The 14,529-nt window shown below is 34.6% G+C and overlaps 1 protein-coding gene across 1 annotated transcript in view; it reads left to right on the top strand.

The window, feature by feature from the left end:
* Positions 1-14,529, top strand: part of stan (Protocadherin-like wing polarity protein stan) — a gene marked incomplete in the record, with an annotated part of 461,543 nt that overhangs the window by 219,425 nt on the left and 227,589 nt on the right. The window contains 1 exon segment of the mRNA XM_075310442.1: positions 13,348-13,391.

Raw genomic sequence — 14,529 nt, 5'->3', positions numbered from 1 at the left:
TTTTGTCTGTAAGTCGGGTTGATATAAGATCCCCAAAATAAAAAGGAAAAATATACAACACAGAAATCGAAAGTCATATCCTACTACAATGCAAATTGATTCATATTCTCTGGAAAATTCACAGGATCAAAATTTGAGCTGTAAATTCAATGAACAAATAATCCAATTTTGTTCTTTTTTTCTTATTTTAATTCATTCATTCGTTTTATTTTCTGAGATTTATTTCACCCTACATGGCAAGGTACATGTTTGATTAAATGTCATGCATCCGCATATTATTGTCTGTGAAAAACTAGAACAAAGGATATACTTGGAATTTAAAAAAGATTAACTAAAATATTATCATGATTTAATGATTTAAAACCACTTTTCTACAATAAGTTTGACACTCTAATTCCCAACAGTGACGCGTGGTGTACGCAGACCCCGGGGAATAAAAGATATATAGATTTCTATACTGATGGCTCCAAATTGAATGGACACGTGGGGTTCGGAGTATATACTAAAGATCTGGAAATTCAAATAGCGAAAAGATTGTCTAATCACTGCAGTGTTTTTCAGGCTGAAATATTGGCAATAAGAGAGGTGGTGAATTGGCTGAGAAGTAATGTTCCAACAAATATTGGCATTAATATATACTCAGACAGTCAACCTGCAAATAAAGCTGAGCTCAAGCCATTTCCAATGAACCTAGTCTCAATACCGGGCGCGGCTTAGTTTTGGCACAGTGGGCTCCGTCGTAAAAAATTGTTGTATCCTAATTTAAATTTTTTATACCCTCCACCATAGAATGGTGGAGGGTATATCATTCCGTTTGTAACACATCGAAATATTGCTCTAAGACCCCATAAAGTATATATATTCTGGGTCGTGGTGAAATTCTGAGTCGATCTAAGCACGCCCGTCCGTCCGTCTGTTGAAATCACGCTAACTTCCGAACGAAACAAGCTATCGACTTCAAACTTAGCACAAGTAGTTGCTATTAATGTAGGTCGGATGGTATTGCAAATGGGCCATATAGGACCACTTTTACGTATAGCCCCCATATAAACCCACGCTCAGATTTGGCTTGCAGAGCCTCTTGGAAGAGCAAAATTCACCCGATCCGGTTGAAATTTGGTACATGGTGTTGGTATATGGTCTCTAACAACCATGCAAAAATTGGTTCATATCGGTCTATAATTATATATAGCTCCCATATAAACCGATCCCCAGATTTGGCTTGCGGAGCCTCTAAGAGAAGCAAATTTCATCCGATTAGGCTGAAATTTGGTACATGGTATTAGTATATGCTCTCCAACAACTACAAAAAAGTTGGTCCATATCGGTCCATAATTATATATAGCCCCCATATAAACCGATCCCCAGATTTGGCTTGCGGAGCCTCTCAGAGAAGCAAATTTCATCCGATCCGGCTGAAATTTGGTACATGATGTTAGTATATGGTCTCTAACAACCATGCAAAAATTGGTCCACATAGGTCCATAATTTTATATAGCCCCCATTTAAATCGATTCCCAGATTTGTCTTCCGGAGCCTCTTGGAGGAGCAAAATTCATCCGATCCGGTTGAAATTTGCAACGTGGTGTTAGTATAAGGCCGCTAATATCCATGCCAAAATTGGTCCATATCGGTCTATAGTTATATAGCCGATCCCCAATCACACAAAAATTGGTCCATATCGGTTCATATTCATGGTTGCCACTCGAGCCAAAAATAATCTACCAAAATTTTATTTTTATGGAAAACATTGTCAAAATGTTATTTCTATAGAAAATTTTGTCAAAATTTTATTTCTATAGAAAATTTTGTCAAAATTTTATTTCTATAGACAATTTTGTAAAAATTGTATTTCTATAGAAAATTTTGTCAAAATTTTATTTCTATATAAAATTTTGTCAAAATTTTATTTCTATAGAAATTGTTTTCCAAATTTTATTTCTATAGAAAATTTTTTCCAAATTTTACTCCTATAGAAAATGTTGTCAAAATTTTATTTTGTCAAAATTTTATTTCTATAGAAACTTTAAACTTAATTATATTCGTATTTAATCGGCCTTTTTAGTTAAATGTATACTACGTATGGACTACCTTGTAATTTAGAAGACGGTGTTAGGAAGTTTTAAGATACCTTGCCATCGGCAAGTGTAATAATATTATAATAATAGTTACCTTTTTTAATTAATAAACTAATTGCGTTTTGTAATCAACATCAATTAAATTTTTAATTGATTCAATTAAAAAATTAATTGACTTTTGCTGAACAAATCAATTAATTTTTTAATCAAGAATTTTTTCTATGCCCAATTAAAACTGTGATTGATACTATCATTTTCGTGACATATCAACTAAAAAATTAATTGGATCAATTAATTTGGTGATTGAATCAAAAAAAAAAATTTTTGTGTGCATGGATGGCATAGAAACTTGTACTAAAGCCTGTCATCCACAATCGAATTAATTGGGGGTATATATTAAATAAAAACAAGTATATAAGGCTGTAAGTTCGGTCAGGCCGAAGCTTATGTACCCTCCACCATGGATTGCGTAGAAACTTCTACTAAAGACTGTCATCCACAATCGACTATTATTAACTATTATTCGATTGTGGATGACAGTCTTTAGTAGAAGTTTCTACGCAATCCATGGTGGAGGGTACATAAGCTTCGGCCTGACCGAACTTACAGCCTTATATACTTGTTTTTATTTAATATATACCCCCAATTAATTCGATTGTGGATGACAGGCTTTAGTACAAGTTTCTATGCCATCCATGCACACAAAAAATTTTTTTTTTGATTCAATCACCAAATTAATTGATCCAATTAATTTTTTAGTTGATATGTCACGAAAATGATAGTATCAATCACAGTTTCAATTGGGCATAGAAAAAATTCTTGATTAAAAAATTAATTGATTTGTTCAGCAAAAGTCAATTAATTTTTTAATTGAATCAATTAAAAATTTAATTGATGTTGATTACAAAACGCAATTAGTTTATTAATTAAAAAAGGTAACTATTTTTAATTACTTAGTTAGATTGGCTTAGAGTTTTTATTTGGATTAACAAATGATTGTTTGAAATACATTTTTAATTAAAATTGTATCAATTAATTAATTAATTAAACATTGTATCAATTAACTTTTTAATTAATCAATTAGTTTTTTAATTAAACATTTTAAAAGTTTCAACCATTGACTTAATTAACTTAATGTTTCTATCATGATTAAAAAGTTAATTGTATCAATTAATTTATTAATTGAAAAAATTTTCAACTTCAATTAACTTTTTAATTGGAAATATTTTGGTGATATTTTTCTCTGTGTGGTGGAGGGTACATAAGATTCGGCCTGGCCGAACTTACAGCCGTATATACTTGTTTTAACCTAGATTGTAAGCCAGATAGGTCGCTAAAAAAGAGAAGGCGTATTTTTGTCCCGACTTTCTACGTTAATCACTTCTTTTACTTATTTATTTAGTTACTTTGTTTTGATTTTCTATTCTTTTTGACGATACTTAATTGTCCAAAATTTTAATTTTCATAAAAACGGCCAAATAGCATACACTGAAAAAAATATTTTCGTGATATTAAAGATTTCGCTAGCTAAATTTTAGGATTCGAAATTTACAAAATATTAAGGACAAATTTCTTTAAAATAATGAATTTTTAATTAAAATAAAGTTTCAAAATTTTTTTTCATTAAATTTAGGATACAATTTTGTAAACTTCCGTTAAAGTCGCATGTCTTTGAACTAAGGCTAATTTTCCTTAAAGCAAAGTAACACATTTTTGATTTAAAGAAATTGTCCTTAAATGAAATATTGAAACTTTAGATTTAAGACAGAAACGCTTCAAATATAGCCTAAGACTTATTATGAGGATTTAGCATCTTTGGTTTAAAGTTTTTTTTTTTTGGAATTAAGAAAATGTTCTTTACTTTGAAGTATCCGTTATAATTTAAATTTTTAAACTGACATTTGTTTGTACGTGAGTACCTTTATTAATAAAACGCGAAAAGAGAATGAAAAATTGATAAATGAGATCTATATTCTAATTTTAATTTTATTGGTCCTAGATTTAAAGCAGATAGATCGCTAAAAAATTTCTTTAGTTTAAAGAAGCCGCATCTTTGGCCCCGAATCAATACCAAAGTCAGAATCGTTGGATCCAAGTAAACTTTTTTTGTGAGTGTACTTTCTAAAACTTATTCAAAGGAAATTTTTTTAGGTGGTCCCTTCCAATTTTTTTTTGCTGGGTAACCTAACCTACAGTGCCGTTTAGCACAGGCCTAAAGAATAAATATTGATAAAGTTCCAATTTAACCATTATATATTGTATAATACATAACAGTTTGGCTGATAAGTCCCCGGTCTAACAAAGAGAAACACTTTTTTTTGTCAAAATTCGTTTTTATTATTCAACATAGTTCCCTTCAAGAGCGATACAACGATTATAACGTCCTTCCAATTTTTTGATACCATTTTGGTAGTACTCCTTCGGTTTTGCCTCAAAATAGGCCTCAGTTTCGGCGATCACCTCTTCATTGCAGCCAAATTTATTCCCTGCGAGCATCCTTTTGAGGTCTGGAGAATACGGTGGTTGGGGAAGCAATTCGAAGTCCAATTCCTGAATTTTTCCCATCGTTCTCAATGGCTTGTGGCACGGTGCGTTGTCTTGGTGGAACAACACCTTCAAACGCTCCAATAACGTCATATAATAGTCACTGTTGATGGTTTTCCCCTTCTCGAGATAATCGATAAAAATTATTCCATGCGCATCCCAAAACACAGAGGCCATTACTTTGCCAGCGGACTTTTGAGTCTTTCCACGCTTCGGAGACGGTTCACCGGTCGCTGTCCACTCAGCCGACTGTCGATTGGACTCAGGAGTGTAGTGATGGAGCCATGTTTCATCCATTGTCACATATCGACGGAAAAACTCTGGTGTATTACGAGTTAACAGCTGCAAACACCGCTCAGAATCATCAACACGTTGTTGTTTTTGGTCAAATGTGAGCTCGCGCGGCACCCATTTTGCGCAGAGCTTCCGCATATCCAAATATTGATGAATGATATGAACAACACGTTCCTTTGATATCTTTAAGGCCTCTGCTATCTCGATCAACTTCATTTTACGGTCATTCAAAATCATTTTGTGGATTTTTTTCATGTTTTCGTCGGTAACCACCTCTTTCGGGCGTCCACTGCGTTCACCGTCCTCCGTGCTCATTTCACCACGCTTGAATTTTGCATACCAATCAATTATTGTTGATTTCCCTTGAGCAGAGTCCGGAAACTCATTATCAAGCCAAGTTTTTGCTTACACCGTATTTTTCCCCTTCAGAAAACAGTATTTTATCAAAACAAAATTCCTTGTTTTCAAGTTTTTTCACAATAACAAAAGTTGCTTCACAAAAGACGCTCTATCTCACAAACTAATTGACTTACAGACGTCAAATTTTGACACGAATCATTTGAAGGTTGTTACTATATAAAAATAATATGCATTTAATACTAGAGACGCCATCTATGTGTCAGACCGGGGACCTGTCAGTCAACCTGTTATGTTGTGTCCTAATCAGTCAAGACTATAGAAACCTCCACCAAATGGACATGAATAAATGGATTCGAAATATCGACATATATAGCTCTCGTATAAACAAAATTACACGTGTTGAAATTTCGCCCATAAAGTCCCTATTCTCGTTGAAGAATATAATGAAATTACATATTAAATAAAATCTATAAATTTACATATAATCGACTTCTTTCTGATAAATAAACCTCAATGTGTTTTCTCATTCTTTTATGATGGGTTTCAATTTTGTGGCAATTTCCATCGCATTCTTTCATTTTTTTTATTGTCTTGCAAGACGAGCAAAGTTTTTGCATTTGACATGAAGAAAATTATACAGACTCTTGAAAATGTATGCCAAGACGAGTGGAAGTAAAAATAAATTGAATTTATTTTTTTTGTACCACATTCTCATCACAATAAAGCTCCTTTTTTTGGGGGGGTGAGCAAATTTATTATTGATCGTTTACGGGAGGGAAATTTTGGTAACAATCAAGTATTGGAAACCTGTAGTACAATCCACCTCCTTCAACTACTACGGTGGCAAGTCGTTATTTTATTATTTTCTTTCTTATGAATTTTCCATTTAAATTCTTAACCAGAATATACGTAAGAATAAAATTCGATTAAGTTCAGTTAAGGTATTGTATTGAAAAGCCACAGAAACCAAGGACATGCGGTCGAAAGTTCGACTGGGTCAAATCTTATAGAAAGAAATTTCGGACGGACCACCACATGTACTACAGCTATGTTGTCATATTATGACTTTTACTATGCATAAAAAAGGGTGGAAACCTTTTTGGTCTGTTGTAAATTATACACTGAAAAAAAAGTACGCCAGGTTACAAATATATTTTCTTTACACTATTGATTTTGGAATTGATTCCGAGCCAAAGATGCGTGGAATTGAACTAAGGATACCTTTAAGACACAATTCTCTTTTAAATTTGAGTATTGCGTACTTGATTCTAGGAAACAAATTTTAATTGCTATCAAAGACCTCAAAAAAAGAGTTAATGACAAATTAAATTACCAAATTCAGAGCCGACTTTGAGTAGAAATTATGCTATGTTTCAAGTAAAAACGTCTTTGAAAGCTTTTTTGCTCTGTAGTCACGATAAAAAAATTCAACAAATTTAAAGACAATTTCATTATTTTTGAAAATCTTTTCAGTTGACCTTAGCTAAACAAAATTTTTCTTTCAAGTTAAGATACCAATTTTTAAATCGAATTTCTTAACTTTAAAAACAAAGCGACTTCATTGAAAAGTTTATCGTCTTTTCGACTCGAAAAATGCGTCTTTCTATGCTATGGAAAATTCGCATTCGTATTTCAAGGACATGAAATCTTTACCCTCACCACAATATTTTTCCACTGCAGATTCTTAGAGTTCTTATTAATAATACTTAACGTCTAGATTTTCAGATGAATTTGCATCCTTGAAAGATGATCGGTGTAAATGGTACGGTTTCCTCCGATGGACTCGTAGAATTTTTATATCCTTCACCACTACTGTGGTACAGGGTATAATAAGTTTGTGCATTTGTATGTAACGCCCAGAAATAGTGGTCATAGACCCATCTTTTAGTATACCCATCGGCTTAGAATTAAATTCTGAGTCGACTCAGCGATGTCCGTCTGTCTGTCTGTCCGTCCGTCTGCCTGTATATGTAATTTTGTGCACAAAGTACAGCTCGCAATTTAAGTCCGATCGTCCTCCAATTTGGCATAGGGCCGTTTCTTGGGACAGAGGCAATCGCTATTGGTTTTGGAAAAAATCGGTTCAGATTTAGATATAGCTGCCATCCCGTGTAAAAATTGAGGGATCTAATCAGATATGATTAGATCTCAAAATTGGCCCCTTTATATATAAGCAGATATACCAACATATGATGAGATAGAATTAGATATAAATGTATATCATTTCATATATGACCAGATCTAACATCAGATCCAATAATATATAGGGACAGATATAATTACATCTAAGACATTAGATCTAGGCCAATTTTGAGATCTGATCAGATCTAATTCCATAGTAATTAGATATGATTAGATCTTACCATTTTTCGGATCTACTCATATCTAATTGTATCAAATTAGATCTCTCAATTTTTTCTCGGGATATATATTTATCCCCGATTTGGTCATAGTTAGCGTGTTTATCAACCGATTTTCTTGAAACACCGTACATCCAAATATTTTATGAATCTCGAAAATCTTGCAAAATATCAGCCAAATCGGTTCAGATTTAGATATAGCTCCCATATATATCTTTCGTCCGATTTAGACTCATATGACCACAGAGGCCAAAGTTTACTACCGATCTTCGTGAAATTTTGCACAGAGGGTAGAATTGACATTCTACCAATGCTTGGTAAATTTGATTGAAATCGGTTCAAATTTAGATATAGCTCCCATATATATCTTTCGTCCGATTTGAACTTATATGGCCACAAAAGCCAGAGTTTTGCTGTGATTTGCTTAAATTTTTCACAAGGGGTACGTTTAATAGTATCGTTAAGTGTGTCAAATTTTGTTAAAATCGGTTCAGATTTAGATATAGCTCACATATATATCTTTCGCCCGATTTGGACTTATATGGTCTCAAAAGCCAGAGTTTTGCCCTGACTTAGTTCAAATTTTGTTAAAATCGGTTCAGATTTAGATATAGCTCACATATATATCTTTCGCCCGATTTGGACTTATATGGCCTAAAAGCCAGAGTTTTGCCCTGACTTACTTCAAATTTTGCACAAGCGGTACTTTTAACGATACTATTGTATGTGCCAAATATGGTCAAAATCGATTCAGATTTAGATATAGCTCCCATATATATCTTTCGTCCGATGTGAACTTATATGGCCTCAAACTCCAGGGTTTTGCCGTGATTTGCTTCAAATTTCGCACAAGGAGTACGTTTAGTAGTATAGGTAATTGTGGCAAATTTGGTTGAAATCGGTTCAGATTTAGATATGGCTCCCATATATATCTCCCGTCCGATTTGCACTCATATGACCAGGTGGGCCAAAGTTATACTCCCATTTACGTGAAATTTCGCATAGATAGCAGAATTATTATTCTAACTATGCATGTCAAATTTAGTCAAAATTGGTTCAGATTGCATATAGCTCCCATATATACGTACACCAGAGTTGGGGAAATATGGTAGACTGTTACACATTTTAGACCCATTTTCAATGGAAGTTTCCTCCAATTAACTGGATAGCGTTAGCCGATATGAACGTTTACACGGTACGTAGAGAGCCAGAATTGAAATATGGGGGTCTCTTATATGTGGGCTATATACAATTATGAACTTGATATGGACCAATTTTTGTGTGATTGGGGATCGATTTATCTGAGGGCCATATATAACTATAGACCGATATGGGCCAAGTTAGGCATGGTTGTTAACGGCCATACACTAGCACAATGTACTAAATTTCAACTCACTCGGATGAAATTTGCTTCTACAAGAGAATCCAAAACCAAATCTCGGGATCGGTTTATATGGGGGCTATATATGATTGTGGACTAATATGGATCACTTTTGGCATGGTTGTTAAATATCATATACTAACATCACGTACCAAATTTGAACCGAATCGGATGAATTTTGCTCTTCCAACGAGCTCCGGAGTTCAAATCTGGGGATCGGTTTATATGGGGGCTATATATAATTATGGACCGATTTCGACCAATTTTTGCATTGACCGATGTGAACCAATTTTTGCGTAGTTGTTAGAGACCATATACTAACACCATGTACCAAATTTCAACCGGATCGGATGAAATTTGCTTCTCTTAGGGGCTCTGCAAGCCAAATCTGGGGATCGGTTTATATGGGGGCTATATAATTATGGACCGATGTGGACCAATTTTGGCATGGTTGTTAGAGACCATATACTAACACCATGTACCAAATTTCAGCCGGATCGGATGAAATTTGCTTCTCTTAGAGGCTTCGCAAACCAAATTTGGGGGTCCGTTTATATGGGGGCTATACGTAAAAGTGGACCGCTATGGCCCATTTGCAATACCATCCGAACTACATCAATAACAACTATTTGTGCCAAGTTTCAACTCGATAGCTTGTTTCGTTCGGAAGTTAGCGTGATTTCAACAGATGGACAGACGGCCAGACGGACATGCTCAGATCGACTCAAAATTTCACAACGACCCAGAGTATATATACTTTATGGGGTCTTAGAGCAATATTTGGATGTGTTACAAACGAAATGACGAAAGTTAATATACCCCCATCCTACACGCAGAGAAGGAATATGATCACCTCAAACATATTTCAAGAGCAAAATATTATTTTTGTATGGTGACCATGTAACATGTTTGTCACTTAAATTTTATTTTCTCGTCAAATATAACCTGCTTGCCGAAATCAGATACATGATTTCCGAGAAAATAACATGGTTGCGATAACCATGGTACATAGCCACCACCCAAAAATAACATTTTGCTCTTAAAACATGTTTGAGGTGATCATATTCCTTCTCTGGGTGTATGGTGGAGGGTATAAATATATGGGATGCAATTTCGCAAAAGTGTTATTACGATTTATTGGTCGATGGATACTAGAGGTATAGGAAGATTTTAATAATTTTAAAAAGCTTTTGGTTTTCGTTTTTCAGTGGCTATTTTATAAGGAAATTTGAGGGTGTTTTGGCTATATTTGCTCAAATGGGAGACACATACATATGAGAACTTTCTCGAAATTTGAGCCGATTTTGACCAATTTTTAGTACACATTGCTAAACTGTTACGCGTACTCTATGTGCAAAAATTCAAGTTAATCGTGTAAGACTATTAATTCTACTCCTTTTGCAAAGTTTTTCGTAACTCTGAATAAAACTGTACCGTCCGTGGCCATATGAGGTAAATCGAGCGAAAGATATATATGCACTGAAAAAAAAGCATGCTCGGCTCTAAAGAGTTTGTCTTTACTTTAAAAATTTTGGTATTGATTCCGAGCCAAAGAAGCGAAGAATACAAGTAGGTTAGGTTAGGTTAGGTGGCAGCCCGATGTATCAGGCTCACTTAGACTATTCAGTCCATTGTGATACCACATTGGTGAACTTCTCTCTTATCACTGAGTGCTGCCCGATTCCATGTTAAGCTCAATGACAAGGGACCTCCTTTTTATCGCCGAGTCCGAACGGCGTTCCACATTGCAGTGAAACCACTTTGAGAAGTTTTGAAACCCTCAGAAATGTCACCAGCATTACTGAGGTGGGATAATCCACCGCTGAAAAACTTTTTGGTGTTCGGTCGAAGCAGGAATCGAACCCACGACCTTGTGTATGCAAGGCGGGCATGCTAACCATTGCACCACGGTGGCTCCCAAGTAAGAATACTTTTAAAACACAATTCCCTTTTAAATTTGGGTTTTGTGTACTTGCTTCTAGGAAGCAAATTTTAATTTTTCGTTTTTTCAAAGTCCTTTAAAAACGAGTTAACGACAACTTTATTTTCCAAATTAAGGCTCGACTTCCAGTAGAAATTATACTATGTTGCTAGTAAAAAACGCCTTTAAAATAAAGTCTTGAAAAACATGTCCTATTTTTGAATGATTTTTTGCTTTGTAGTCAAGATGCAAAAAGACAAAAAATTTAAAGACAATTTCATTAAATTTATAGAATTTTTCTGTATTATTAAAGTCAAGTTGACCTTAGTCCAAACATTTTTTCTTATGATACCCATTTTTAGGTCCAATCACTTAATTATTAGGACAATACGACTTCATTGAAAAGATTATCGACTTTGGACAAGGAAAAAACTTTATATTAGAGAAATGTGTCTTCTATGCTAAGCAAAATGTGCATTTGTATTGTACTCCTTGTGCAAAATTTCAACTAAATTAGGGTAAAACTTTGGCTTCTGGGGCCATATAAGTCCATATCGGGCGAAAGATATACATGGGAGCTATATCTAAATCTGAACCGATTTCAATGAAATTTGGCACACTTGACTATAGTACTAATTGTTCTTCTTGTGCAAAATTTTAAGCAAATCAGAATAAAACTTTGGCCTCTGGGTCCATATAAGTGTATATCGGGCGAAAGATATATATGGGAGCTATATCTAAATCTGAACCGATTTCTTGCAAAATCAATAGGGTTATATTCTGAGCCAAAACACATAATTGTGCCAAATTTGAAGTCGATTGGACTAAAACTGCGACTTAGACTTTGATTACAAAAATGTGTTCACGGACAGACGGGCAGACGGACATGGCTAGATCGACTCAGGGACCCACCCTGAGCATTATTGCCAAAGATACCATGTGTCTATCTCGTCTTCTTCTGGGTGTTGCAATCATATGCACTATCTTATAATACCCTGTTCCACAGTGTGGCGCAGGGTATAAAAAAGAAGCAATTCGTACACATTTTGACGAGATATTTAAGATTCCTCTAAAATTAAAACTTATCTTATGTATCCCCCATATGTAGAAACTTTAAATGTAACTTCGGGGAGATTACCCGTGGAATTCATCTGTTAAGCTGATATTTATCATAAAATACAAGTGAAATTCTAAATAAGTTCGATGATGAGTTTTTAAAGGAAACTATTATATTTGATTCATGGTGGTGGGTATTTAAGATTCGGCCGGTCCAAATTTAATGACGTATATACTGGTTGAAACTTCAGTGGCTTTAGTCCAAACTCACTTTTCACTATGTTCTCGCTATATGTTCAGCTCACGATATTTACTTTTTTTTATTTTTTTTAATGTTAAAATTAAAGAATGATTGCGCTTTACTTTATTGCATCGCATAACAGTCACTCTATAGATATCATCATAATGGTATTTTAGGTCCACATAGAGTTCTGGGGAATATGATGTGTATCGATCCAAGTTTTGGTGTAGCCTCCATCAGCATTACCGTTGAGAAAGTGGCACAAAAAGTGTCATAAGTCATAAAAGGTGGCACAATCTGTGTAAAAAGTGGAACAAAAGGTGTCACAAATTCAACAAATAAACTCATTTATATCAGTATTTTAGATCCTAACTAGTCTTACATTAATTTTGTCTCTATCTAGGTGAAAAACTTTGAAATGTTATATTAAGAAGGGTTATCTACTATAGAAAGTCATTATCCTACATAACACAAATCCTATTCTATCTACACAATAGGATTAGAATTAATTAAAGTACCGATAGTAATTTGGGTTATTCATGTTGTTGATATTATGAACCCCCCTACTTCCTTTGGTTTGGTCCAATGACCCACACCTAAGCCCTGGATAATTTTAAATAACCTAACGAAAGATGTTTTTTGTTCATCGTGGCCACAATCAACACTCCGTTGTGGCTGTCTTTGATCAATATTCTTTATGTCCTCTCAATCGTCCACCCTTGTATCCTTTTGCTCCCCGTAAAGGAGGTGCATTTTATTTAAATTAAATTTGAATAATTTTTCCTTTGTTGGTCGAGTTTGCAAAAGCTCGTCAGTGAAAGGCTTGTCTGTCTACATAAACAATGGCTCCTCATCCTTTGGGCTCGAGGCTAGGTGGCTTTGTGGCAAGCCATTGCCCCATTCAATGATGGCCGGTTTGTTGTTGGCTTTTGGGGGCTTGATTTAAGTGTCTGCATATCCTGAAGCTATTTGCAAATAGTAATTTATTTATGAAGCAATATTGTGGTGCTTAAATCTGTATTGTATTTTTTCAGCCCTTTTTTTAAATTATCACCATAAAATTCGAAACGATAAAAGCAAGTTTACTTAACTCCCTTTTGGTTTCATTGCAGGCATCGTTGGGTGTGCGTGTGGATTTAATTTTCGCATGACTCAGGTAAGTGTAAATATTTCATAAGTTAACTTTACTCCAAGAGAGAGAAAAAGAGAGAGAGGGGGTGGATCAAGGAAATAATTGTTTTCACACAAAACGATAATTTATGAAAGTAAGATTTTTTACTATTACTGTGAAATTCCATTTAAAAATGTGAAGGGATATACGAACTTATATAGAGGTCGTCTCAGAGAAATATAAAAATCGTCGATAATGTTGATTTCACTTAGAGAAGTATCAAAGACCTAATTAAGAGGAAACCGACAATATATTACCCTAAACTGATGGCATTCGACACATTTGAGAATCATCATTAATAACTAAAGACCGCTGAGATCATCGATGTCTTAACGTAAGAGGGGTCCGTTACATATTTCAATGCAAAAGTTGGAAAGTTTTCTATATCAGAGCGTGAAAACAAATTCGAATATAAAATTTGCAATAGAGCATTCAACCGGGACGGATATACGATTCATTTTTGTTCATTTTCATTTTTCATGAGAATTATTAAAATTAATTTTGGAAATCAAACCTAAATCTCAGATAATTTGGTTGTTGCCTCGTACTTCTATATTCTAAGCCTGTATTTTAGAAAATTTATCAGTACATATTTGTAGTAGCTTAATCTAAATGTGAACCGATATGCCTGATATTTTTCAAATACAAAATGTGTTGCAAATTATTATCCGATGTCTAATTCGGCTATAATCGGATCAAAAATGAGGTTAATTTAGAAAATGTTACCATAATTTGGTGACTAATAACTGCGACCGGAATCTTGCGAACAACAAATCCACGGACAGACGGGCGGGCAGATGGACACCAAGAGCTGGATCGACAGTAAGACAGAAACAGATTTCCCTAATGTCATGCTGCATCTATTACCTTAAGACATTTTGGCCAAACAGTCTGCTGCAAAACGGCTGTGCGGTTGCGCGAGCTATCCCTGTGTTCGGCAAAACGGTACGGTCACAGTTCGGTCTTAAAAATAATGCCATATGTTGCAAAAGTAGTGGATTAAACTCTGGCGAAACCATTTTTCGACAAACTATTTGATACTCTAATTCGTAACAGTGAGGCGTGGTGCACACAGACCCCAGGGAATAAATGTTACATAGATTTCTAGACTGATGGCTCCAAA

The sequence above is a fragment of the Haematobia irritans genome, chromosome 5, assembly GCF_050003625.1.
Source record: "Haematobia irritans isolate KBUSLIRL chromosome 5, ASM5000362v1, whole genome shotgun sequence".
In the NCBI taxonomy this organism is placed as follows: Eukaryota; Metazoa; Arthropoda; class Insecta; order Diptera; family Muscidae; genus Haematobia; species Haematobia irritans.
Note: the sequence above shows the minus strand (reverse complement) of the source record. Positions and strands in the feature narration are given on the sequence as shown.